General features: G+C 41.0%; 1 long non-coding RNA gene across 1 annotated transcript in view; it reads right to left on the reverse strand.

The window, feature by feature from the left end:
• The window catches only part of LOC125964488 (uncharacterized), a 29,161-nt gene extending 17,763 nt beyond the window's left edge, over nucleotides 1–11,398 (reverse strand). Inside the window, exon 1 of the long non-coding RNA XR_007477548.1 lies at nucleotides 10,606–11,398. This is a non-coding gene — a long non-coding RNA (uncharacterized LOC125964488). The remainder of the gene's footprint in view (nucleotides 1–10,605) is intronic.
• Nucleotides 11,399–12,472: the final 1,074 nt, after the last annotated feature.

Here is a 12,472-nt window from a genome sequence, read left to right on the forward strand (position 1 = left end):
CTCTACTTGGGTTTACTGTTTTTCAGAGGGTATGCAGACCTTCTTCAATGTAAGGAGTTGCCAAAATCCTTCGACAGATGTTATTGGGACACAAGTTTTACATTATTATATTGCTGCTGAAGAAATTTTTTGGAACTCTGCTCCATCTGGTAGAGATTTCTTCACTGGAAATAATTTAGCAGCAGCTGGAAGGTAATGATTCAGCAATTAAAATATTTATAGTTAAATAAAGATAATTGGACTTTTTCATAACCTAACTACTCCTGAAAAGATTTAGGTATCTATAATAAAAAGATACCGATAACATAAAGGTAGGAAAATAATTATAACAATTATTGGAAAATATTCAGCCTAAGGATCATTGCTACACAAAGTTGTTCTCTAAAAGCCTTGGAAGTCACTGCCAAGAAAAATATACTGCTTATCTTTTTCTTAGAGCTAAATTTTAAAAGGGATTTATTTTATAATTATGAGATATTTAACAGCACAGTGGATGGTGTTATCAGCTGTGTTGTTAAATATCTCATAATTATAAAATAATTTTTGTACAATAGCAAGAGCAATTTTACAAGAATTCAAAAATATTCCTCATGTGTAATTGGTACTTTCCTGCTAAGACCTGAGGATATAATTAATAATTTCTTAGGACATCCTTAAATAATTTTATATAAATATTTTTTACTCAATAACACCTAAGGATATATTACCAACTTTAATAACCAAAAACTAAGACTAAAATACATTACTGTGACATTGGCATTTAAAAGCGCACAAAAAGTTTTTCTGATGGCCCATCTGCTAAATATATTTACCAGTTTGAAGATTACAGGCGTTTTCATTCTTTTGGTCTATTGAATGAAAGTTTTATGTCAGAAAATATCAAGTTCTATAACCACCAAAAAATAATGTTTCCCATAGTACTTTTTTTCTAATTTACTCGCAGAAAATTTAAGAAAACTAAGAATGTTATATCAGGCAAATATTTTCTCTTCTTACATTTTAAGCTCATCAGTAAATTCAATCTATGTAGTGGAAATTTTGTATTAATTGTGAAAAGGCTATCTGGGCGTAGAGCAAAAATTAGATTCAACTCTCATTTTATATTGACTAAAATAAGTATGAATTAATAGATTCTTTTGGCTTGCATGATTCTCCTGACTATGAAATTTGGTGATGTCTCAGCATTGCAAGCCATCACTTCTTACTAGGGAACACTTTTTCTCAGGGGACTCCATTTTGTGTTACTATAATAGAATTAAAAAGTCAAGAATGACATCTCTCATCTCAATACTATAGCATCTCAGCACAGTTGTTTTAAAAGCAATGTTGGTTACTACCTGCCTTAAAAAAAACCAGACAAGTGTTTTTAAAATTTTATTCCAAAAGAAGATGTGTAGATAAACTAGTAGGTAGTATACAGACAGACACTTGTATACACATGTATAGACAAAAGACTGAAAAAATATCCATGGAAAATGTTGACAGTGGTTATATAGAGATGGTGGGATTATGAAGATTTTAACTTTCTTTGTCATATTTTTCTTTATTTTCCAAATTTTCTACAATGAGTATGCATTGTTTTTATAAATAAATTACAAGTACTTTAAAACAGATGCATGTAGGTTCTTGCTTTCTTTTCACATGATCACTGTAAATTTAAATGTTCTTTGTGTATCTACTTTCTCTGTACAGTGAATCCCGGCTCTACTTTGAACAAGGCCCAAACAGAACTGGAGGAATTTACAAAAAACTAATTTACTTTGAATACACAGATGCTTCCTTCCAAACACAGAAAGCAAAAGCAAATCACCTCGGACTCCTTGGTAAAATTATTTCATAGCTTGTGGGGTTATAAACGCCATTTATACATATTCTGTACCATCAAAAGAATATTCGCCAGTTTACAGTTTTAGAGATTTTATCTCTCATCACTGACTGTAGCCCTGAGAAGATGGATGTTCGTGCTGACGGGGAGAAACTTTTACTTTTCTTGGCTCCTCATCAACCTCTTGGGCTTTGCAACCCCTGGAGGGAGATCTATTCTATCCAGTTCCCAGTGCTTTTGAGTGGGCTCTTATCTTTAGTCACAGCATCATATTTGTTTTCTCTAGGATTCTGGCCAAATGTACTAAGATAAATAACCAAATAGGACCCTCTAGATTCCTTTATTATTTATACAAAAAAAAAAACACCCTTTTTAGCAAAGGAAAAACAAGCATAGTGTTTGAGAAGGTAGAATTGCCATGGGAGGCAAAGAGTCGCTTTACTTCACTAGCATCTAATGTCCACAAAGTCTCTTCAAGGCGCTGATTTTAGTAATTATAGCACAAGTTTAAGGAGAGTTCTTTCTGCTTAGTTCATCTCTGTTTCAGAATTTTTAGAGCCACAGATTCAACCTGCCTCCAGATAGAAAGAAGTTTTATAACAAATTATATACCTCCAGTTCTTGGCTTGGGTTGAAAGGGAGAGAGAGTAAAATGAACGGTCTTTACTTTGTGAGAGAGATAATTGCCCTGGGTCAATAAAGATGCCTTGCAGCTTCTCCCAATCCTCCACTAGGCTTAAAGGGGAAAAGAATAAAAGGCTTAAATGATGAGGTTGGTCAAGAAAGAAAATAAAGTGTTCCACTTCTAAATTGAGTGTTTTCATAGGCATTAACTGATGCTCATCGAAGTAAGTTTTCTAGAGCTGGAGCTTATACAATTCTAGATGACTTAAAGGCAAAAACCATGTGTCATAAACCAGCAATGGTCCATTTGTTAAATGTGTTTTCGTTTCATTTGGCTGCATGTTAAGGAAAAGAATAAGTCACTGTGTATATACTTAAGGGGACAGATGACTCATCATTTAAAATAAATAACAACTATCCACACATTTTCCTTTTTCTATTTCCTAGGTCCCATAATATTTCTTAGCCCTGGCGAGAAACTCTATGCTGTCTTTAAAAACAATTCCTCAAGGCCGTATTCTATTCATGCTCATGGGGTGAAAACAAACTAGTCCACTGTTGCTCCAACGCAGCCAGGTAACTGCTTTGGGAGAAAGAAAAGTCCCAAAGATTTCATGCAGGACTGTGAGGCTAATGTTTGCTCTTTTTTTCCTGTTTTTGTTTGTTTGTTGGTTTTGTGGAATACCTACTATATTCCACAAAAAAATGTCTGTTGAAGGACATTTAGGTTGCTTCCTTATCTTGGCTATTATAAATAATGTTGCTATGAACTTTAGGGTCCATGTATATTTTCAAATTAGTATTTTCACTTTCTTTGGATATATATCCATGAGTGGAATTGCTGGATCATATGGTAGTTCTATTTTTAGCTTTTTGAGGAACCTCCATACTGGTTTCCATAATGGTTGTTCCAATTTACAAACAAAACCTAAAGTTAGGGCTTCCCTGGTGGCACGGTGGTTGAGAGTCCACCTGCCGATGCAGGGGACACGGGTTCGTGCTCCAGTCCGGGAGGATCCCACATGCCGCGGAGTGGCTGGGCCCGTGGGCCATGGCCACTGGGCCTGCGCGTCCGGAGCCTGTGCTCCGCAACGGGAGAGGCCACAACAGTGAGAGGCCCGCGTACCGCAAAAAAAAAAAAAAAAGCCTATGATATTCCTAGAACCATGCCAAGTGTTGTGTGGAGATGAAAAGAAACCAGAGTTATCTTTCAGGGGCTACACCTACATAAATGATAATATTATAAGGCGTCAAATTAAGTGGACTTTATGGTAACATTTCTATAATGATGATTATAGCTAACCTTTATTAAGTCCTTATGTGCCAGATGCTATGCTTAGTATTTTGCATGGCTTTCTCATTGAACCCACACAACTTTCCTATGAAAGAGGTACTATTTTATCACCATTTTATAGAGAAATGGAGGATTAACAAGGTAAAGAACTTTCCAACAAGCAGGAAGTGTTAAACGTAGGATTTGAACCTCTGGCTCTGACTCCAGAGCCCCTCACTCTTAGCCTCTTCAGAAAGTTGCTTCCCTTAAGAATGATCCTATTTGGGACTTCCCTGGTGGCGCAGTGGTTAAGAATCTGCCTGCTAATGCAGGGGACACAGGTTCAAACCCTGGTCCGGGAAGATCCCACATGCCGTGGAGCAACTAAGCCTGTGCCCCACAACTACTGAGCCTGTGCTCTAGAGCCCACGAGGCGCAGCTACTGAGCCCACGTGCCACAGCTACTGAAACCCGCATGCCTAGAGCCTGCTCTCCGCAACAGGAGAAGCCACCGCAACGAGAAGCCTGCACACTGCAACGAAGACCCAACACAGACAAATAAATAAATAATTAAATTTATTAAAAAAAAAAGATTTATCCTACTTGTACCACGGAACCTGGTACCATCAGCTGTCAACTCTAGCCACTCACTCCAAACCCATCACAGATGGACTCAAATAGTCTTCCCCTCCCCTTGAGGTTAAACTTAAGTACTCCAGCAATGATGCAGCTGCTGGTCTGTATTCCCTGGAACATCTAGGGACAGCAGAGCAGCCCCCTGGGGTTACTAACTGGGTCTTGGGACAAGCCAGCCAGTCACTTCCTATTCCCTAAAGCTGTGGTTTCCTTCGGTGCCAGGGCTCCAGGTACATATGGTACATTTACTAATACCTTGGACATTGTCAGTTCTTAGTTAAAATTGTTTCATATTGTTCTCCAAATTTTCTGACATCTTAGAAATATCTATGTCATGCATATCATTGTCACTTTAGATGCAAAATTAATTTCCCTAAATAGCAATGACTCAAGTGGGAGAAGGCTCAGCCTTCCCCCTTCCTTCTAATATCTCCAGGGAGTCTTGAGAGCCTAAGTTTCTTCTAGCCATCTCCAACTCTCATTTCCTGTTTCTGCTCAGTTTTCTGGCTTCTCACCTCCTGTGGCTGGTATCTCCTCATGTCTCTGTGCAGCTCCAAATTGGAACACACCCCCATTTCTTAGGACTCACCTAACCAAGCGCAAAATCAAGGCCATTGTGGGTCATAGACTTCAAGTGAAATTTGGGGGGTAAATAAGAGGGTTTTTATTATTATTATTACACAGTGAAAGCATCACCATTTGTTGTTACCATTTGACATTAAATGCCCTTGTCTTTAATTATCCCTCCGCTATGCATGGCTGAGAACCTCTGGCTCTCCTGCTTTTTATTCTCACCCTCAAGACTTCTTTCTCTGTATTCTTCCTCTCCACATTCTCTTGGCTTCTCTCCTCTCCTCACATTATTCTAGACCCCATCTTGAGCTGCACTCTCCAACACATCCCCCATCCTCCAAATACCTCCCATATTATTATACAGAGAAATTCATCTCCCTCTTACTCTCTTTCTAATCTAACCTAGCCAGGCCCTGGGCTTTATTTATCAAAATCAAAGTAGCCCACAGATGAGATAGAAATTGGCCACTAAAGCCCTCAGCCCTCAGGCCCAACCCCAGAATGCAGAGGTAACTCCACTTCTTCCATGAGTTTTCCTGATAGCTACATCTAGAGAAATGATCATCATATCACCAACATCCCTAGTTAGAAATATTTCAGTTAAAACCTTTGGGATTTGTGAAACCGATGTTCTCTGAAATCTAGAGCATTCTGTGTGAGACGCTGACAAGGTACCTAACACCGATACGGACACAGGCATCCTGTTAGAGCGAGATGTTTTCCCTGTGGCCTGTCACTAAAAAGTTCTGGGACTTCCTTCTCCAAACTCTCAGTTGTATTCGGAGGAGAGGTGCAGTGATACCTAATGCATTCTAATCGTCATCTGATGAAGTACATAGAAATGAGGAGTTACAGCAAACAGTAAGGTGTGTAAATGACTGATACCTCTTATAAGCTATTTAATTGTGTTTTGTCTTTTTGTTGAGGATTCGGGAGAGTACCACTGATGTTTATGACCTTCCTCCTGGGATCTATCAAACTGTAAAAATGTATCCAAGAGATGTTGGAATCTGGTTATTTCATTGTCTTATCAGTGTTCACATTGGGGCTGGAATGGGAAGCACTTACACTGTAATCGAGTGAAAAGGTACGCCAAATTAATTAGAAGTGATGATATTTAAATAAACTCAGTGTTTATATAAGGATATCTGATCCACTGGACATTTACATGATGTGACACACCACTCATTCATTCAAAGACTACTGTTTTGACAGGACCAAGATAATCTAGCTTTATTTTCTTTACCAAATTTAGGTAACTATATCTGATCTGATAAAAGATACTTTAGAATTAAATGTAATTTCTAGATTCCTACAATATATGCATGAGGATTTGAACAGATAATTCATAGAAGATTAAATACAAATGACTATTGAACCTATAAAGATATCTAAACTTGCTCATAATCAAATCACTTAAAATTGCATTTAAACAACAGTAAGATACTTTTTGAATGAGAAAACCATCAATTTGGCAAAGTTTTTTTTTTTTTTTCCAGTGATAGTATCAATAACAGTGAGGTGAGAGGGTGCAATGCACATACTTTGGTGGAACTATATACTGTTTCCACAGCTCTGGAAAGAAACTAAATAACGATTCTAATAATTTTATTTTCACATTCAAGTGACATTTTATTTCCTCTCATTCCCATCTCCCCTTTCTCCAATAAATTTTATTAGCAACTTCAGTATGAAAATAGTGTCTTTGTTACTGAGATTTTCATCAGTTCCTTAGTTACTTAGACTGTTCATGAAGTCATTTTTATCCTTTTTTGACAGAATGATTCTAATATTTTGACTCAGTAATTTTTTTTTTTTTTCCTGTACGCGGGCCTCTCACTGCTGTGGCCTCTCCCATTGCAGAGCACAGGCTCCGGACACGCAGGCTCAGCGGCCATGGCTCACAGGCCCAGCCAGTCCGCGGCATGTGGGATCTTCCCGGACTGGGGCACGAACCCGCGTCCCCTGCATTGGCAGGCGGACTCTCAACCACTGTGCCACCAGGGAAGCCCTTGTGGTTTTTTTAATAGTGATATCTTGTAGGCAAAATAATAGCCCCCAGAAAGATGTCCACAGCCTAATCCCTGGAACCTGTGAGTATATTATCTTAGATGGCAATGGTGAATTAAGGTTGCAGATGGAATTAAAGCAAGCTAATCAACTAACCTTGAGATAAGGAGATTTTCCAAGATTATCATGGTGGGTCCTTAATAGTAGAAGAGGAGGCAAAAGAGGTCAGAGTGATGCAATGTAAGAAAGACTCAACCTGCCATTGTTGGCTTTGAAGATGGGAGGGGGCCATTAACCAAGGATTGTGGGCAGCCTCTAGAAACTGGAACAGGCAGCAAATAGCTTCTCCCCTAGAACTTCCTAAAAGAAACAGTCCCACTGACACCTTGATTTTAGCCCAGTGACACACGTGTCCGATTTCTGGCATACAGAACTGTAAGATAATAAATTTATGTTGTTTTAAGCCACTAAGTCTGTGGCCATTTGTGACAGCAGCAATAAAAACCTAATGCATCTATCTAATTGGTTGCTGTGAGAATTAAAGGAGAGAAAATTTATAAGGCTTTTACACAGTGCTGGCATACAGTAACCATCTAATAATTATGGATGACTATTATTATAGTTAACATTCATTTGTTCTTTCTATATTTATTAAGCTATGTGTCAAGCACTATGCTAAGTGCTTCGGATTCAATAGAAAACAAGGCATAGTTATTTGTCCCAAGGAGGCCCTGTCTGAGGAGAGAGTCACACAAATAGTTAATTCTGAAATGAAACATGTATTAATTATGTTTTTAATTTTCAATATTTGATGGTGCTTTGACATCTTTGGGGGACCGTACTAGCTGGGGAGGGACTGCCACTCCCAGAGCTAGTTAATTCCTAGAGATTATAAACAACTTGTTGGTGAGCCAGACTTTTATACACAAACCTGCCAATCCCAAGTCCATATTGCCCACAGCCTCCTTTATCTAGATTTCATACACCAAGCCAATGCTTCCCTTGCCCTAAATCAACCTGAGACAAGTACCAGACAAATACAGTCCCTATGCCTCTAGAGCCTGCTGGAATTGTTCAAAGTAGCCAATCCTAAACCGTCCCTTGTGCCCTGCCTTGCCTTTTTCATAGAAACCGCAATGAATGCTGTGGCCTCCTATGCTTTCCCCTGGTTCCTGCTTCTGAACAATTTTGGTGCCTCTTCGTGTGGCCGTGTGACACGTCTGCCTCTCATTTCTAGGGGAACTAACTGTGAGTCACAATGAACTTTTCTTTCAGTGGTGTTGGCCTCTTCGTGTCATCACTCAATCACCTTTTATAAATTAAGACCAGGGCACAAATCAAAGTGCTGAGCTCTGCACTGAGTATATTAGCCCGGCATGGAATAGAAGCAAGAGGGAATCTGTCTGGAAAGACAAGGGAGGAAGACATTTCAAGAAAGTCACCAAGTGATGTTCTTGTAATCAAACCTTGTGAATGCTATTCTTTAATCTTTTGCAAAACTAATTCTAGTATTGTGGTTCTTTTTCATTGTTAATAACTCATATGCTTTGATTTCTACATCATTCAAGGGAAGCGAAAGAACAGGAATGAAGGAGTAATTGAAATCCTTATGCCATTAAAAAAAAATCCCCTTTCAATACCACTGTAGACATCAATACCATCAAGGCTTTTGCTAGATTAGAGTTTTGGCTTTCTCTCTTCCTCTGCCTTTGACTCCTTTACCTGACAGAAGGTGATGAGCAGGACCTTGACCCACTAATGGGCAGCCAAAGGGCATGGAGCGATCAAAGACCTACCTGCACGCTCATTCCCAGCACAGTCCTGAACTGATCAATAGTGGAGAAGGGGCTCAGCCAACTCGCACTGCACTAGGTCAGGTCAGGGACTCATTATCAAAGTTCTGTACGTGACCACAATCACTGATGAAATTCCAGAGTTACACAACTTCCTGTGAAAAAGGTAGCTCCGTGGTGGTCTGACTGGTCACGGCCAGAATGACCTGCTCTTTTATAGTCAATGTCTCCTGCTGTCACAAAGTGAAGCACTGTTCTGGGTGGTTCCTTTCTGATGTCATGGAGTAGAGGTTTAGAGCCAGTTCTCATGGGTCAACAAGAAACAAATTAGAGAGTATAAGCAGGAATATTGGAGGTAATGAGAGACTGCATATTGCCAGAGAGAAATAAAGCTGGAGCAATATTCTGTAAAGAAGACTGCTTCCTTGTTTTTATTCATTACCAGTCATTTAGAATCTCGATTGCTAAATGCAGAGACGACCCACCCAGTCCAGAAATCTTTAAGCCGACAAGAAAAGAAACTCTGGAAAATGGTTAAAACTTGTGATATGTGGGACTTCCCTGGCTGTCCAGTGGTTAGAACTCCACGCTTTCACTGCCGAGAGCCCGGGTTCAATCCCTGATCAGGGAACTGAGATCCCAAAAGCTGTGTGGTGCAGCCGAAAAAAAAAAAAAGTAACCAAAAAAACTTGTGACATGTAACTTTACTTGGGTTACTAAACAGTTAACTCGGGCATATAGTAATTATGTATAACAAGCTACAAAGTTATACCGTGGGGTTCTGAGGTGAAAATCTTCTGATAGACACAGCTAAGAGGAAGGGTGTTTGGTCCGGTCTCGATTCCTCTCTTCTCTTTCCCAAAATACTTTAAGTAAGCTGAGCCTCTCCCGGTGGCTGGATCCACCTTCTTGTCTCACCCCAGTCTATGCTGAGGGCAGAAATTCTCAAATGCAGCATTATTCTAAGTTCACTTTTAAGTATCAACTCTGGAATCACTGTAAGGAGGTTCTTAGTGTTCACTCTGTCCACGACTAGCTGCTTATTAACCTTCAGAGACGTGTCCCTCCTATTGACAGAGTCCTGAGGCTCACAGCCCTTTCCCCACTTCCTGCCACAGAGCAGCTACATGTCTTTTCATGGGAAGGTCAACTGTCTCAAAACAGGACAGAAATATGACTTCATGACTCTTCCTGTATTACACCATAAAATGTTTACTTGCACTGGTCAGGGATGTTACTGTTTATCCATTTCATTTCACCGCAAATATGAGTGTTATAAGTATATATTCTAGAGCCATCAGCTCAGTAACTATCTGAACATTTGTGTGTGGGGGTTAGAATTTTCTGGAAAATGTGACTTCGGGGATTGTTGCTGTGCTCTGGTCACTGTCCTTCCATCCCACAGGGCTGAGTTTGAACATGGAGTAAAAAATGAGTAAGAAGAAAATGCCTGGAGGGATCCCTGGTGGTGCAGTGGTTAAGAATCTGCCTGCCAATGCAGGGGACAGGGGTTCGAGCCTTGGTCTGGGAAGATGCCACATGCTGGGGAGCAACTAAGCCCGTGCGCCACAACTACTGAGCCTGCGCTCTAGAGCCTGCGTGCCACAACTACTAAAGCCCGCACACCTAGAACCCATGCTCCGCAACAAGAGAAGCCACTGAGATGAGAAGCCTGCGCACCACAACGAAGAGTAGCCCCTGCTCGCTGCAGCTAGAGAAAGCCCGTGCGCAGCAACGAAGACCCAACACAGCCAAAAATAAAAATAAATAAAATAAATAAATTTAAAAAAACATAAAAGAAAATGCCTGGAAACTTGCTGGCTGTTGGATGACAGAGGGAATGAAAAGTGTCCACGTGACTCAGAAGTTACCTTGAGACCAAAAAAGGAGGCAGACAGCTCCATATAACCAATGGATCCATTTATTACAGGATAATTTACTTGCTGAATAGGATTAGGTGGACAAGAATCCAGAGGCATCTGCAGCAGCTGCTCTCTGCACCGCCGAGGGGCCGTTGGGACAATTTTATAGTTAACTTATGGTATGGGGGTAGATGCTTGGAAACAGGAAGCACATTCCTAAGTCAAGATTTATGAATTAGTAACTAGTTTCATGGTTTGCCAGGAATATGTCAGTGAAGGTCTTCATTACTGGAGGCTAACAGAGCACAGAGGCCACCTGGACCTAACGGTCATTAACCAATATCTATTTACTACCAAGCCCTTGTTGAAAGAGAAGCGATTTCCCATGTACTACAGTCCTGGGTAGGGTCAGTGGAAGGACAGGAGGAACTGGATGAGCCCAAGATGGCATCAGTTATGACAACAGCCGTACACTCCACCCCCAACAAATTGATGGCTCCACAATCTTATCCATCATTCTTCCCTGTAGACCCTAGGGCCAGACATCCATGGTGGCTTGCACTCCAAATCCATAGCAAAAAGATGAGCAGCAGCAAGAACAAAGGATTCCCACTAAACATAAAAGAATACTAAGAACTACGCTTCCCCATTTACCTAGGAGAGAAGTAAGTCAGAGGTAGAAGCATCAGCAAAGGAAACCATTTGATTACTGACTGTTTTCACACAGGACAGTAAATCAGTTACGTTGGATTCCTATGCAGGCATATATGTACAGCATTCCTGTCCAATGAAGGTACAAGTTTTGGTAGCCTTCCAGAAGCCCCAGGTTAAGCTGTGCAGGTTTCTGGCACAGAACATGGGGCCCCAGTCTGAGGTCTGCTGAGGTCCAAAGCCACAGCAGCCCTCACAACTTTCCATTGCATAGCCTTGGGGCCAGTTGTCCCTCCCGACAGCTTTGAGAAAAATGCATATGTCTAGACCCCTGCCTGATAAACTCTGACAGACACCAAAGTTTGAAAGTCATTGCTTTAGCTTCACTCCGATTAAAGAAAATACACTTGCCAAAATGACTGCATTCTCTTTTCAGTATAGGATAGGACTGGCTTAAGATGGCAGAGTAGAAGGTTGTGCGCTCACTCCCTCTTGCAAGAGCACCAGAATCACAATTAACTGCTGAACAATCATTGTCAGGAAGACACTGGAACTCACCAAAAAATATACCCCACATCAAAGACAAAGGAGAAGCCACAATGAGACGTCAGGAGGGTGTAATCACAATAAAATCAAATCCCATAACTGCTGTCTTCAGGTGGGAGACTCACAAACTGGAGAACAATTATACCACAGAAGTCCACCCATTGGAGTGAAGAGTCTGAGCCCCCCCATCAGACTTTCCAACCTGGGGGTCCAATAATGGGAGGAGGAATTCCCAGAGAATCAGACTTTGAAAGCTAGTGGGATTTGATTGCAGGACGTCGACAGGACAGGGGGAAACAGAGACTCCACTCTTGGAGGGCACACACAAAGCAGTGTGCACATCAGGACCCAGGGGGAAGGAGCAGTGACCCCATAGAAGACTGAACCAGACCTACCTGCAAGTGTTGGAGAGTCTTCTGCAGAGGTGGGGGTTGGCTGTGTCTCACTAAGGGGACCAGGACACTGGCAGCAGAAGTTTTGGGAAGTACTCCTTGGCATGAGCCCTCCCAGAGTCTGCCATTAGTCCCAGGAAAGAGCCTGTAGGCTTCAGTGCTGGGTTGCCTCAGGCCAAACAACCAACAGGGAAGGAACTCAGCCCCACCCATTAGCAGACAAGCAGATTAAAGTTTTACTGGGCTCAGTAACCCACAAGACCACATCAACACCCAGCTCTACACAC

The sequence above is a fragment of the Orcinus orca genome, chromosome 5 (genome assembly GCF_937001465.1).
Source record: "Orcinus orca chromosome 5, mOrcOrc1.1, whole genome shotgun sequence".
Lineage (NCBI taxonomy): Eukaryota > Metazoa > Chordata > Mammalia > Artiodactyla > Delphinidae > Orcinus > Orcinus orca.